General features: G+C 43.2%; 1 protein-coding gene and 1 pseudogene across 3 annotated transcripts in view; both read left to right on the top strand.

The window, feature by feature from the left end:
• LOC113892965 (schwannomin-interacting protein 1) overlaps positions 1-15,431 on the top strand; it is an 883,273-nt gene that overhangs the window by 701,375 nt on the left and 166,467 nt on the right. Inside the window, exon 1 of one of the 3 annotated variants that reach the window (XM_027542543.1) lies at positions 2,994-3,043. The exons of the other annotated variants lie outside the window; for them this stretch is intronic. The gene's annotated coding sequence lies outside the window, so the exon portion shown is untranslated. Of the gene's footprint in view, positions 1-2,993; positions 3,044-15,431 lie in introns of those variants that run through there. 3 annotated transcript variants of the gene reach the window in all.
• On the top strand, positions 5,055-5,684 carry LOC113892997 (annotated as a pseudogene).

Below are 15,431 nucleotides of genomic sequence, written 5' to 3'. Positions count from 1 at the left end.
CTTTATATCATAAGCATGTTTCCAAGTTTGTATAGAGCTTTCATAATTATTATTTTTAATGACTATGTGAAGGCCATTTGATTAATTTTATTACTCTGTCTATCCTCGATGCCTATTATGCTCAATGAGTCCTGATGAGAGCATAGGATGAGTGCGTGTGTTCTCAGTCACTTCAGTCGTGTCTGACTCTTCGTGATACCATGCACTGTAGCCTGCCAGGCTCCTCTGTCCATGGGATTCTCCAGGCAAGAACACTGGATTGGATTACCGTGCCCTCCTTGAGTTTAGGATGATGCTAGTCTAAATGCTAGTGCCAAAGCACCTCAATTCAAATGTAAGCTTATTAACATCTGTGCCTTAGTTTTCTGGTCTGTAAAATGGGGTTGATGACAACTCCAACCACATGGGTTTGTCATGATTAAACGAATTAATTTGCTTAAAGTGCTTAGAACAGTGCCTGGTACGTGGTAAGCAATCATTAAATGTGAACTATTGTTATTGATGTATCAAGGTAAATGACTTTGGAGTCTTCAGGTCATCTCTTGCTTTTGCTATTGCAGACAGCAATATAATGAACATCTCTACTTATCAGATGTTTTGCTTCTGTTTAATTATTTCCTTAGATTAATTTTCTAAGAATAGATTGCTAGGTCAAAGAGTTTATCACAATGATTACTTTCAAAGAAATTCCTTTAACCTTTCCCCTTGAAGAAAATGTGATGGCATGGAAAACAAATACTAGTTGATATAAAAGCCAAGAAAAGAAATCATGGCTTTATTTAACAACAATAATCTTATAAAAACACATTTTATTCATAAAACTAGGTAGACATTATATAAAACCCTGGGTCCTATTCAACTGATTTAATCCAACAAGTATTTCCCCGCCTGCTCTATGCTTGTTCCATGCTAGGTATTAAGCAGAGTATGGAAGGATATGAACTGACCTTTGTCCTTAAAGACTCAAAATCTATGGAAGAAAGTGAAATATGAAGGTAGTATGAGAAGGCAATGGCACCCCACTCCAGTACTCTTGCCTGGAAAACCCCATGGACGGAGGAACCTGGTAGGCTGCAGTCCATGGGGTCTTGAAGATTTGGACAGGACTGAATGACTTCACTTTCACTTTTCACTTTCATGCATTGGAGAAGGAAATGGCAACCGACTCCAGTGTTTTTGCCTGGAGAATCCCAGGGACGGCGGAGCCTGGTGGGCTGCCGTCTGTGGGGTCGCACAGAGTCGGACACGACTGAAGTGACTTAGCAGCAGCATGAGACTATAGAATCCGGGGCCAAATTACATATATATTTTTTAATCCAAAATCTATGATACAGATACCAAGTATTAGGCATAGTCAGCTGGCAGTAAAGAAACAATATTTAGTTTCAGTGAAGAAAAAGCATGTGTGTTGGGGAGGTGGGGGTATGTAATGATACAAGTGCACTTATATACAAAACAGAAGCAGACTCACAGACATAGAAAACAAACTTATGGTTACCAAAGTGGAGGATGAGATTAACATATACTCACTAATATATATAAAACCAACGAGGACGTACTGTATAGCACAGGGAACTAAAGTCAGTATTTTGTAAAAACCTATAAGGAAAAAGAATATATATATATACACACACACATATATGAGCTTCCCTGGTGACTCAGACAGTAAAGAATCTGCTGCTTGCAATGTGGGAGACCCAGGTTCAATCCCTGGAAAAGGGCATGGCAACCCACTCCAGTATTCTTGCCGGGAGAACTCCACAGACAGAGAGGAGGCTGGTGGGCTACAGTCCATGGGGTCACAAAGAGTCAGACACGACTGAGCACCTAACACACACACACACACATACATATACATCTGTATGTATATACATACAGATATATATATTGTGGTTTAGTCGCTAAATTGTGTTCAACTCTTGTGACCCCATGGAGCCCGCCAGGCTCCTTTGTCCATGGGATTTCCCAGGCAAGGATATTGGAATGGGTTGCCATTTCCCCCTCCACATAAACACACAAACACACACACACACACACATATACATATATCTTATATGTTTTATACCTCAAACCAACATAATACTGTAAATCAACTATACTTCAATTAAAAAGTAATAATTAATTAAATATATTAAGCAAAAAGGAAGGAAAAAAGAGAAAAATGTGTGACCATCCAAGTGATAACTAAATTAAGCTCCACTTTTTTCCTCAGAATCTAACATTTTATAATTTCTTTTAATACACCTCAAACATTTTCTGTACCAAACAGAAAATGTTTGCTCTTGCTAAGACACATTCTTATCCCTTTCGGTTAAGATAAAAGCGTTCCTCAGACTTCAGCTGTGGGCTTCAGCCAAGGGGGCCTGAAAGGGGTGCTCATGAGTGGAGGTGTCCTTGGTCAAGATCTGTATGTATGTGTGTCTGTTTAGGAAGGGCCTCTGCCAGCTGAGCTGAAATAACAAAATCATCTCCATTTCCCTCATTTTGAAGGAAGCACTGCTAAAGTATCTTAAACAACCAAAATCTCCAACCACAAGCCCCGCTACTTTGCTGTCCTCTTCTGAGTGTTGAAGGAAGCGAGGAGCAACTGCCTCTTCTTTTTGAGATGAGCAAGATCATTGGTTTGTTTCCAGGAAGCCAAACTTGAGCAGAGCCCTTTTCCTGTCACTGAGGCAGACTTCCCAGTCAAGGTAAACCCTTTCTGTAGGGCGCAAGCCCCAGGTAAAGGGTTTTCCAGTCTTCAAAATGGCCTGCCAAATACCGTTCGTGTACCTTATCCAGCAGTTTTCAAGCTGCTTACTATGTACCGATCCTCTTGAACTGACAGGCTCCAGATTTTCCCAGTTGGTTTAAGCCTCCACAATGTCCAGCAAAGGAGCTGCTTTGCCCAAACGGGTCCCAAAGCAGACAAGTGAAACTGTTTTCCTTATATGGTGAAAAGCGCCCTGTCGCTTTAAGGCCAAGAGATTTGGCTGCAGATGGTCCCTGGGAAGTTTGCAGGCAGCCCCATCCTGTGTCTGCTCCTCTCCTCGCAGCTGTGCAGGTGAGTTTCCAAACCTTCTTTCCCCAATTTGCCCTCTACAGTCTCTCTTCTGGCCTACCCAGTTGGAAATGCCCTTACAGAGGGCTAGAGAAATTCAGGGTCAATAGAAATGGTGTTGTTTGAAGAAGTTTGAGCTGAAGGGAAAAAAAAAAGCTTACTAGGAAAATGTGCAGTAATGCAGCCAAGGAGGATGCTTTCAACTTCCAGTGGGGAGGCGGCATCAAGGTTACTGGAGGCCCTGAGGCTTTCCAGGACCAAGCAGGGGAGGAGGGACAGACTCTAGGTAAGACCCTGCAGGGATGAGTTTGGACTTCTAAGCTATAGAACCTGGTCAGCTGCAAGTCTAAGCCAGACAGAGGTGAGAGGAAATAATACTTCTGCAAATGCTGAAGGCTTTACAGGAGATGGAGCTACAGGGTTGACTGTAGAAAGTGAACGTGAAATGTTTGCAGCGTCTGCTGGCATGGAAGGCTGCAGCCTTAACCCTTCATTCAGCTTGGCTGATTAGCAAGTAGGATTTGACTGCACAGATCACGGGCGGGGGTGGGGATGCCTGTGTGGAGTATTGCAGTAGAGACTAAAACAAATGGATAAGACTGTGATCTATGATCGTGGAACCGCATCTCCGGTATCCCCACAGTACCACCTGCAGAGAAAAGAGCTTTTCTAAGCTCAGAAATTCTGTGTCATCCACAGGCAAAGAGCTGCAAGAAGTCTCATTTAAGCTGCTTACTGCTCTGTCATTTACTAATTCAGTTTCCTGATTTCTTTTCTCCCATGGCCTGGAGCCCCCTAAGATATTAATTTGAAATTAATGAATAGAACTTTTTAACAGCTAGAGATGTGGTAGTAGAAGTGTGTCTGTTAGAGGCTGAGATGTATTTGGGGATTGGGGTTGGGATTTTGTGGATAGGGTGAAAAGAGACGGGATGGCATAAAAGGAGAAACACTTGATGGTCATTTTACAATGTATGCAAAGCTCTTTAACTGAGCCCATTCGTCAGCTACAGCCAAAATAGAAGTCCACCCAGGAATTTTTAAAAAGAGTGATGCCAAATGATAGGATTGGGCTTGTCTTCCCTCCTGGTTGAGTCTGAGGCCATTCATCATTCAGAGGCCAGTGGTTTCTCTACAGTTGTTGTGTGGGGGAGTGAACCCGGAGGCTGGATTAAAATTCCTTACATACCCCATGCCTCTAAAAAATATTCATTCATCTGAGTAGTCACTGAAGAATTTGTTTTATTATTAACTAACAAGTGCTCTATCTACTTGTTTTCTAAAGACAGAACGTCCATGAAAAAAAGGTTTGTTTTATCAACAGGGATTTGTTAGTGCAAGAGTTCCTCTTTTCTCACTTGTGATGGCTGGGCAAAGTGAGAATTATAGCTTGCCGAAAAGCTGATGTCCTGAGCAGAAAGTTAAATTTTGAGTTCATAATTTGGAAGAGAGCAGGGAGTGTGAGTATAATTTTACTTCATTTGTTTCAAGTTAAATCCAGAAAGCAGTGTCGAATATACTGCTTTCAAATATGAACACTGCCAAGAAAAACAAAGTCTCATCCCCAAAGCTGGAAAATCTCTAAAAGTAACATACTGTGATCTTTTATAAGCTAAATCAAAGTGTTAAAAGGAAAAAAGATGTGGCTTCCTGAACATTTCACATATTGACCCTCAATCACACATCAACTAGAGGACATCTCTTGAGCGATTTATTTTACCTGTGCCTCGGTTTCCTCACCATTAAACGGGGCATTTCTGTGAGGGACTTTCCAGTAAAATGGAAAGATCCATTGGAGCTGGAACTGAGCAGATCTGGGTTAAATTTTCCATTCCCTCCATTTATTCCATAACCTTAAGCAAGTTACACAGCCAGTCTGAACCTTGGTTTCCTTATTTCTAAAGAGAGTAAATAATTAACAACGTCATCAGAATTAGAGGAACCTACCAGGACATAGGCTCAGACCTGCATGTCCTTGGACTTGGAGAGCAGGACATTGTGAAAAGAGAACAATCTAAACATGGATAATGTTGAAAAGGACAAGATTTTTATTCAGAAGTGTGTCCAGTGCCATACCATGGATAAGGGAGGCAGGCACAAGATTGAGCCAAATCTCCATGGTCTTTTTGGGCAAAAGACAAGTCAGGCCCCTGGATTTTCTTACACAGATTCCAACAGAAACAAAGGCATCTCTTGGGGAGAGGAGACACTGATGGGGTATATGGAGAATCCCAAGAAGTACATTCGTGGAACAAAAATGATCTTCACGGGCATTAAAAAGATGGCAGAAAGGGCAGACTTAATAGTTTATCCCCAAAAAGCTACTAATGAGTAATAGTTGTGCATTGCCTTGTTTATTACAAAACAGAAATGTCTCATGAGCTTTTTTATGTGTACCACATTTAAATAGACTTCATATAGCAGTGTTCCAATCATGAATATCTGGTAGGATATTTATTTTGGATAGTCCTGATTTATATAGACTGACTCATGGTTAAATTAATATGATCAGCTTTTTGAATTTTGATACTAATGCTAGTCCAGCAAGTACTATCTCTGTTGTCCCCTTCTAAAGACATGACGGGACTTGATGAGTAGTGTTCAGCTCTTCATAGAGATGGTGAATGCCATCTCAAAACCTATAGGAAACTGGTTTTACATTTAAGTTTATATAACTGATTACATTAATATATTTAAATATGGAGGATATCCCTTCACTGTGTCATAGAACAGCAAGACTCACCTGTGTTTCACGTTATATTCATTAGCCTGCTAAAGGCAAGGGCTGAAGGTAAGCTGGTAATGTCCACTCTATCTTTTTGGTCTTAACTATTACCAATTCAATTAAAATCCCCTGTATCTAAAATGTTGCCTTTTATTCAATGAAAGGCATTTTAGTGCAGTTCATGTATAAAGCATATAAAGAATATTTAATTCTTTTCATATTTCATAGGTGATCTGTAAGGTCACATGCGGAGAAGGCAATGGCACCCCACTCTAGTACTCTTGCCTGGAAAATCCCATGGACGGAGGAGCCTGGAAGGCTGCAGTCCATGGGGTCGCTGAGGGTCAAACACAACTGAGCGACTTCACTTTCATTTTTCACTTTCATGCATTGGAGAAGGAAATGGCAACCCATTCCAGTGTTCTTGCCTGGAGAATCCCAGGGACGGGGGAGCCTGGGGGCTGCTGTCTATGGGGTTGCACAGAGTCAGACATGACTGAAGCAACTCAGCAAGGAAGCAAGCAAGCAAGGTCACATGGGCTTCCCAGGTGGCAGGTAAAGAACCCACCTGCCAATGCAGGAGGCATAAGAGATGTGGGTTCAATCTCTTAGTTGGGAAGTTCCCCTGGAGGAGGGCATGGCAACCTACTCCAGTAATCTTTCTTGGAGAATCTCATGGATAGAGGAGCCTGGCAGGCTACAGTCCATAGGGTCACAAAGAGTCAGATGTGACTGAATTGACTTAGTACACACACAAGGTCACATGCTTTTAAAATTTAGTTTCATGAGCTATAGTGGCAAACTTTGCTTTTGAATTCTTTACTAAGTCAAACTAAAGTTATAATTCAGGACTGTCTTTTAAATCGCTATTCCAAAACACATATAACTGTAGAATTATCATATGTGATTGGCAATGGTGCTTTGGCCAACTTGTTAGAAACATTAAAGGAGATATACAATCAACAAAAATGTATAAACTATGTGATTCTAAGACTTCAGATAATTAAAAACAAAATCACAGATCATAAATAAATTAGAGGAATCTTGGAATCCAGTAGAGACTCCATAAATATTATTTTTCATTATTTTCTCTATGACTTAGGAAACTATATTGTTCCTTGCAGAGGAGGAAATGAGTTTTGAGAGCAGAAACCAGCTCTTTAGCACAACTTTAGAATCCCTGTTACTTTACCACCCTTCTCCCCACCCTCCTTCAAGAAAGAATGCCCAAGTCCCTAGAAAATCCATTCCTAATTATTAACCAGGCTCATTGCTCAGAAGTTTTTCTTAAATCAAACTCACTTCCACCTATTTTGTGTTCAGAGGTATGAATACTTGGTTGTTTCCCTATGGTATAAGGATAATCCATGGGCTTCCCAAGCGGTGCTAGTGGCAAAGAACCTGCCTGCCAATGCAGGAGACATAAGAGACGTGGGTTTGATCCCTGGGTAGGGAAGATCCCCTAGAGGAGGTCATGGCAGTGCACTTCAGTATTCTTGCCTGGAGAATCCCATGGACAGAGGAGTCTGCCGGGCTACAGTCTGTAGGGTGTCAAACGGTTGGACACGACTGAAACAACTTAACCACGCATGCACACAAAGATAGTCCATATGCGAGAAGAACAATGGTAACCACCTTCAGTTCAGTTCAGTTCAGTCACTCAGTCGTGTCCGACTCTGCGACCCCGTGAATCGCAGCACACCAGGCTCCCTGTCCATCACCAACTCCCGGAGTTCACTCAAACTCACGTCCATTGAGTCAGTGATGCCATCCAGCCATCTTATCCTCTGTCGTCCCCTTCTCCTCCTGCCCCCAATCCCTCCCAGCATCAGAATCTTTTCCAATGAGTCAACTCTTCGCATGAAGTGGCCAAAGTCCTGGAGTTTCAGCTTTAGCATCATTCCTTCCAAAGAAAACCCAGGGCTGATCTCCTTCAGAATGGACTGGTTGGATCTTCTTGCAGTCCAAGGGTAACCACCTTAGAATCTCAATAAAGGTGGTCTATCCAAAAGCAAGTTTAAACAGCATTTTTAATGGATTTTTGTTGTTGTTGTTATTAGAAGCCACATATTATAAGTGGTTCAGTAATAACCAATTACTAACTTTCAGTAAAATCTCCTAACACATTCCCACTGCTGTCTTTAAGAACATGGTTAGTGCCACTCTCAGAGTTTTAATCATTCACTGCTGTCAATTTAAGATCAGGGTTGCCATACCTGCAATGGGGCTGTGTGTAGGACACAATGTTAAATTGAAAACATTCCTTCCACCAGCTTAGAAAGGTGATGATAAATAGCAGCAGCAGCAGAAACATTCCATTGGAAACACAAATCACAGCACGTGCATTGGCTGGGAATTGAGAGCTGTCATTTTTAACCCAAATAAGGGTAGGTCACCCCTGTAGCCAATCTTCTAGCGGTGGATTAACACCACCTCTGTCAGGACACTGGTGTTTAGGATCTACCCTCGGCCACTTAAAGTAGCTGTGAGACTCTGGGCTAGTTCCTTTATGTATCTGAGCCTCAGGTCCATGGTCTGCCTCCTGGGAAAGACAGTAATACTCATACACGTGGTTGTGGGAAGAACAGGAAAGTTGGAAGTGCAGAGTCAGACATGACTGAGCGACTTCACTTTCACTTTTCACTTTCATGCATTGGAGAAGGAAATGGCAACCCACTCCAGTGTTCTTGCCTGGAGAATCCCAGGGATGGGGGAGCCTGGTAGGCTTCCGTCTATGGGGTCACATAGAGTCGGACATGACTGAAGCGACTTAGCAGCAGACGTACTTCTGTGTCTGTATACTGGCAGAAAGAGTTGGAATGGCGGAATGCAATGGTCTAGGTTGAGCAGGTGGAGCAGAGAAATCCCCATGGAGTTGGATCTCTTGACACATCTTTGATGCCCCCTCCTTCCCACTGGCCCCAGGCACCTTGAGCTTGTCAGATGCAATTCTTTCATGAAATTACCAAGCTGGGGGAGCCTGAGGAAGTGTCTAGATCAGCTGTTTGCCTTCAGTCAAAGCTGCACTTGAAACCACCAAGAACAAGGGCCACCTTCCTCTGCTCAGAGAAGGAGCCTTCAGTTTCCAGTCTGTGGTCTCCCTGCATCTGGGCCGCATTTGGGAAGCTATTCCTTTGCTTTGTACTACAAACCCATTCTCTCTCGGTGAGCTCCGAGTCTGTCCTTGGTTATAGCAAACTGCTATCCTGCCTGTGGAAGCGGCTGTAGGGTGGGGCGTACTCATGGCCACATCTTCTTTTAGGGGAGGCACTTCCTGTTTCCTCTCTGATTAATCACCAGGTAAGCACACATGCTTCTTGTTTGACTTTACCACATCTATCCATCCTCTGCCTTCCCTCTCCCTACTGCAGTGCTTCCCAAACTAGAGAGAGCATGCATCAGCAAGGCTTGTTAACACACACAATGCTGGGATCCATCCCGAGTTTCCGACCTGTAGATCTGAGCTGGGGCCTATGTACAATTTGTTTAGGAACCACTCATCTAGTCCAACACTCAGTCTCAATCTACTGTTTCCAGTTACCTGCACCACCTCCTGCCTTCCAAGATAATATCTCCTCTCTGTTCTTGGGGGTTAAACAAAGCCTTCTCCTCACCACAGACCTATGCTACTATTTAGCAAATTCTAATTGCAACAAGCATGGTGATAAACACTTTACTGCCATTATTTGTAATTTTCCCCAACAACCCTACAAGTTTGATATTATGAGACCAACAGAAAGAGAGTGAGTAACCAAGATCTCACACGTGACAGAGAGCAAATGTGGTATTCACACTCAGATTGATCTGGAAAGATTTACTCTTTCCACTCTTCTAGGGCTGGCAAATAGATGTTTAACTTGTATGTCAACTCCAGTTCATTGCTAGTTGCTGCCAGAAACACTCGGTTGAGAGTCCCATATGGAATGGGTGCTCAGCAAGAGGAGGTACTAAGATTGTGAGCTGTACCTGCTGTGATGCAGGAGTGCAGAGAGAACCCAGTTGCCACGTGTTTGCTATGTCGCATGTGATGCCTTGTTCGTGGATCAGTTTTGTCAGCTACTAGAATCAGATGCGGAGAAGGCAATGGCACCCCACTCCAGTACTCTTGCCTGGAAAATCCCATGGATGGAGGAGCCTGGTGGGCTGCAGTCCGCGGGGTCGCTAAGAGTTGGACATGACTGAGCGACTTCACTTTCACTTTTCACTTTCATGCATTGGAGAAGAAAATGGCAACCCACTCCAGTGTTCTTGCCTGGAGAACCCCAGGGACGGGGGAGCCTGGTGGGCTGCCGTCTATGGGGTCGCACCGAGTCGGACATGACTGAAGTGATTTAGCAGCAGTAGCAGTAGCAGAATCAGATGAGAGATGGGTTTTCAGACTTGTTTCACAGAAAATAATAAAACATTTCCTTTTTCATCTCCTTCTCCAAAGGGTGAATCTAAATTTTTGAGGCTACATTTGAAAAGGTATAATAGCTTGTAAAGTAAAATGAAATCCAGTTAATATACATATAGTAGTAGCCACAATGGACATTTAGCCTCAAAGTGGTGGAAACAAGAGAATTTATTAATTATGTATGTCTCTGTATGTTACAGGGGCTTCCTTAGTGGCTCATTGATAAAGAATCCGCCTGCCAATGCAGGAGGCACAGGTTCTATCCCTGGGCTGGGAAGATCCCCTGGAGAAGGAAATGGCAACTCACTCTAGTATTCTCCCCTGGGAAATCCCATGGACAGAGGAGCTAGGTGGGCTACAGTCAAGGGGTCACAAAAGAGTCAGACATGACTAAATGACTAAACAACACCAACAACTCTATGTTATATGTCTTTCATTGTGACCTGTCTAACAGATCACCATGTCCTGAATAATCCACTGTGACTTAATAAGGCGGCAATGGCATTTCTGGTTTTGTTCCTCCCTCCATCACTAATATTCAGTGTGAGATTTGTTATTTTTAGTGTCTTGGTACTTTATCTAAAAAATGAGTTTGATAATGCTTTTCTGCTTCTTCCCAGTATGTATTATGTATGTGGTTAAATGAAAAATAACCTTATGGCATCTATTATTCAATCCACAAATATTTATAAAAATTTATCCCCGGGCTCTGGGGGTATAGCAGCAAACAAAACAGACTGTTCTCATGGAACTTACATTCTAGAGAGGGGAGACAGACAATAAACAAGTAAACAAAGGAGAAAAGTGTGTATCGTGATAAGTATACATAGTGAGAGTGACTCTGTACTGCTATTTTAGAAGAGGTGACCCAGGGATGATATTTCTGAGGAGGTGACATTTTAAAATAAGACATAAATGTGGAAAAGGAGCCAAACATGGCTAGTCTGGGAGTGGAACAGTCCAGGCAGAGAAAAGAGCCCATGCGGAGATCCTGAGGTTGGAGGTAGGCAGGCGCCAGATCAGGTAGCCTAGTGGGGATTTTCAGCTGGGGGTGATGCCACCCTCCTTCCCCTGCCTAGATGGTGTGTGAGGATATGCAGCTGGTGATTTGGATGCAAAATACAGAGTCGAGGACAGCACTGTTAGCTTTTGTGGGCAGGACCAGGGATGCTAAACTTCGTGCACTGCTGTGGATGGACACACACAAGAAGACTTGTCCTGCTCTTCCTGTCCTCCACATACTGTCTCTGTTGAGAAAGCCTGAGGAGTCTCTGGGGTAAGAAGCTTGAATTTTATCCTGTGGACAGTGACAAGCTCGTGGAGAACTGTAAGCTTTAAAAGATGATCTTTAAAAAATAATTTTGGTTGAGAGGTGAGTGAACTGTGAGGGTCAGAGGTGAAGCAGGGAGATTCAACAGGCAGCTATTTCAGTAATCCAGAGTAGAGGCGATACAATAGTGGCCTGGGCAGGGGAGTCACGGTAATGGTTTTGAGAAGTATTGGGTTGACCAAAAGATTCATTCAGGTTTTTCAATAATATGTTATAGAAAAAGCCAAACGAACTTTTTAGCTAAGCCAATATTTCTACCTTCAAGAAGACTGCTTAAGTAAGTAAATATAAAATGTTTTTTCCCATGACAACCCCATGTTATCTTTTTTAAAATTATTTATTTATTTATTTATTTATGGCTGTGCCGGGTCTTCAAGCATATTTAAGCATATTAAAAAGCAGAAACATTCTTTGCCAGCAAAGGTCTGTATAGTCAAAGCTATGGTTTTCCCAGTAGTCATTTATGGATGTGAGAGTTGGACTATAAAGAAAGCTGAGCACCGAAGAGCTGATGCTTTTGAACTGTTGTTGTTGGAGAAGACTCTTGAGAGTCCCTTGGACTGCAAGGAGATCCAACCAGTCAATCCTAAAGGAAATCAGTCCTGAATATTCATCAGAAGGACTGATTCTGAAGCTGAAACTCCAATACTTTAGCCACCTGATGCAAAGAACTGACTCCTTGGAAAAGACCCTGATGCTGGGAAAGATTGAAGGAGGGAGGAGAAGGGGACGACAGAGGATGAGATAGTTAGATAGCATCGCTGACGTGATGGACAGGAGTTTGAGCAAGCTCCAGGAGTTGGTGATGGACAGGGATAGACAGGGAAGGACAGGGAAGCCTGGTGTTCTGCAGTCCATGGGGTAGCAAAGAACCAGACACGACTGAGCGATTAAACTTAACTATGCTGGTCTTTGTTGCTGTGCAGACTTTTCTCTAGTTATGGTGAAAGGGGGCTACTCTCTAGTTGCTGTTCACAGGCTTCTCATGGCAGTGGCTTCTCTTGTTGCGGAGCATAGGCTCCAAGGCACACGGGCTTCAGTAGTTCCGGCTCCTGGGCTCTAGAGCACAAGCTCAATCCTGACACACAGGCTTAGTTGCTTCACCGCATGTGGAATCTTCCAGGGTCAGGGATGGAACCATGCCATGTCTCCTGCATTGTCAGGCAGATTCATATCCACTGAGCCACCAGGGAAACCCTGTTATCTTTTATTTCTCCTTTAAAATTTTTACAGTTTTGGAATCTGCCTGTCTCCTCTATAGCCATTTAACAGAATCTTTGTGGCACCAAATTACAGACTTTGCTCTTTCAAATGCAAGTCCTTATCCTCTTGCACTTTAACCTAGAAGATCTATGTGCATTTCAAGTTGTTCATAGCTCAGGGAAGTAATCTATTTGATTTGGGCTTATAAAAAGAGATAAAATTACATGCGCTACTTGAATAACAATATGTGATTTCTCTCTCTGAAGGGTCAATAGGAATTAGCCTACATACATCATTTTACACAACTGATGCCTAATCACATGAATAACCGAGTTCACCTTTTTTCTGCCAGAAGAGGAACATTAAGTGAACATCACAATCTCTTGAAGAGATTCCAGGCATTTCAGTACTAATTTTACTAGGGCAGTAAAGTCTTGCAAATAGTTTTCAGGTGCATCAGCTACTCCCCAACAGAGGCAATTCAGCTTCCAAAATTCTAGAGAATTCCCCTCGCTGGTATCTTCTTTTTTCAGCTCATGGCTATCTCTTCTTCCTGTCCCCTCATGGCAAGTGCCACCATACTGCCCTGCCCCCACAATGTCCCTGCAAATGCAGAGATCCATAAAGCACAACACGGAAACCCATTAGCTCACCTGCAGAAGAACGTACTTCTCCAATAGCTGGGGGGAGAAGCACTCTGGCCCCCAGGCTGAGCTGAAGGGGTGGAGGAGCAGAAGAGAAAGGCAGCTGGCTTCAGGCCACCTCGTACCAGTGAACGGCTCCACTGAGTGTGAAAGTCAGGTGGTGGTCTTTCCACCAGAATCTTGTGTCCGCAGAGCAGAGAGAGGTATCACCAAAGAAACACTTGGGACTGGATGCAGAAAGGTGAAACACCACACCACAGGCTCCAGCTAGAGCTGGTGGAGCCAGGCACTCACAGACTCATATCTTGCCTTCCAATTTTGAGATGAAACTGAAGAAGAGAAAGAGAAAGTGGGTAGGACCAACAACCACCCCCAAATGAATTATTTAAACCCAACACCCAGTCTATACAAACCAAACACCTAGGAATTAAAAAAGCAAGTGGTCTCACTGAACTGTAAATACCAACGAAGAAGCAGCTTCGTCTTCACCTCTGGGTACAAGCATGGTCCAGCAAAAGTGGCCCTTCACAGCCGGCTGCAAAAAGGGGGGAAGAAGGACCATGGAATGGAAGGGAAACAGCAAATGCTACACATTAACAAATCCTGTCCCAACCGTGTGAATTTGGACAAGGTCAGCTTCTTGGGCTTCTGAAAAAGAGTTGATCAAAAGTTTGTTCAGACTCTGATGTGCACTGAGAGTGTAATTCATAATTCAGTTCAAGGTCTTCATGGCTTCCCTAAGATCAGATCAGATCAGTCGCTCAGTCGTGTCCGACTCTTTGCAACCCCATGAATCGCAGCACGCCAGGCCTTCCTGTCCATCACCAACTCCCGGAGTTCACTGAGACTCACGTCCATCGAGTCAATGATGCCATCCAGCCATCTCATCCTCTGTCGTCCCCTTCTCCTCCTGCCCCCAATCCCTCCCAGCATCAGAGTCTTTTCCAATGAGTCAACTCTTCGCATGAGGTGGCCAAAGTACTGGAGTTTCAGCTTTAGCATCATTCCTTCCAAAGAAATCCCAGGGCTGATCTCTTTCAGAATGGACTGGTTGGATCTCCTTGCACTCCAAGGGACTCTCAAGAGTCTTCTCCAACACCACAGTTCAAAAGCATCAATTCTTCGGCGCTCAGCCTTCTTCACAGTCCAACTCTCACATCCATACATGACCACAGGAAAAACCATAGCCTTGACTAGCCTCTTGCAAAACAAACCATCCACCTCACCCAATTCCTACTTCTCTCTCTCCCTGAATTAATAACTGTCCCCATGCTGCCCCCATTGGCTCCTGAGAATGCTCCCATTGGCACACCTAGAACACTACTGCTTTTCTTTCTTTATCTGCATCTCTTTCTCTATTAGCTCTTCAAACTGCCCACCCTCCAAAGGAGGTACCAATGTCAGGATTTTTCTTAGAAATTCCAGAGTTTAGCACTGTACCTGACACTTATTTACTAGATGTTTAGTAAATGTTTGTTATTGAATGAATGACTAGAGAGGATCTAAAAACAGAGAAGAACGAGCCTGAGCCAATTCAAACCTCAAGAGCCAGCTTTTGCTAAAAGCCATATATTCTGCCCATAAGATCTTGGACTTCTTGGAATTAAAAAGAGAGAGAAGAGGGAATTTTAGATATTATAGCAATAATTTTCAGACATCAGTTTCTAATACCCTATGTCTCCACTGAGATACACCAATTTCACAGGATTTTAGAAATACCAGAGTGTTACCTAGCCTTAATGGAATGTCTTATATTTGTAAAAACCTAGTATAAATTGCTGAGTAGAAGTTTCCAGATCCCTTACTTCATGACTTCATGCCTCTTTAAGCTGTTCTTAGGGAGGTGGGGGAAAAAAAAAATCAGAAAGTTTAAAACTGCCTGCATCTTGTCTTCATCAGCTTTGATCCTTTCACTTATTTAAAATTCATAATCACCCTGGCCTCAATTAGAATTGCTAAAGAACATAGGAAAGGTCATATAGGATGAACCCCCTGGCCTGTTTAGCCAAGTCACCAAAAACGGTAAAACCTTGCTGATGTGGTGCTGGGAGGAAGGGAGGGGCTTGGGGCTGCCAGCAGAGGTGGTCCAGAGC

The sequence above is a fragment of the Bos indicus x Bos taurus genome, chromosome 1, assembly GCF_003369695.1.
Source record: "Bos indicus x Bos taurus breed Angus x Brahman F1 hybrid chromosome 1, Bos_hybrid_MaternalHap_v2.0, whole genome shotgun sequence".
NCBI classification, from domain to species: domain Eukaryota; kingdom Metazoa; phylum Chordata; class Mammalia; order Artiodactyla; family Bovidae; genus Bos; species Bos indicus x Bos taurus.
This window is presented reverse-complemented; position numbering and strand designations above follow the sequence as displayed.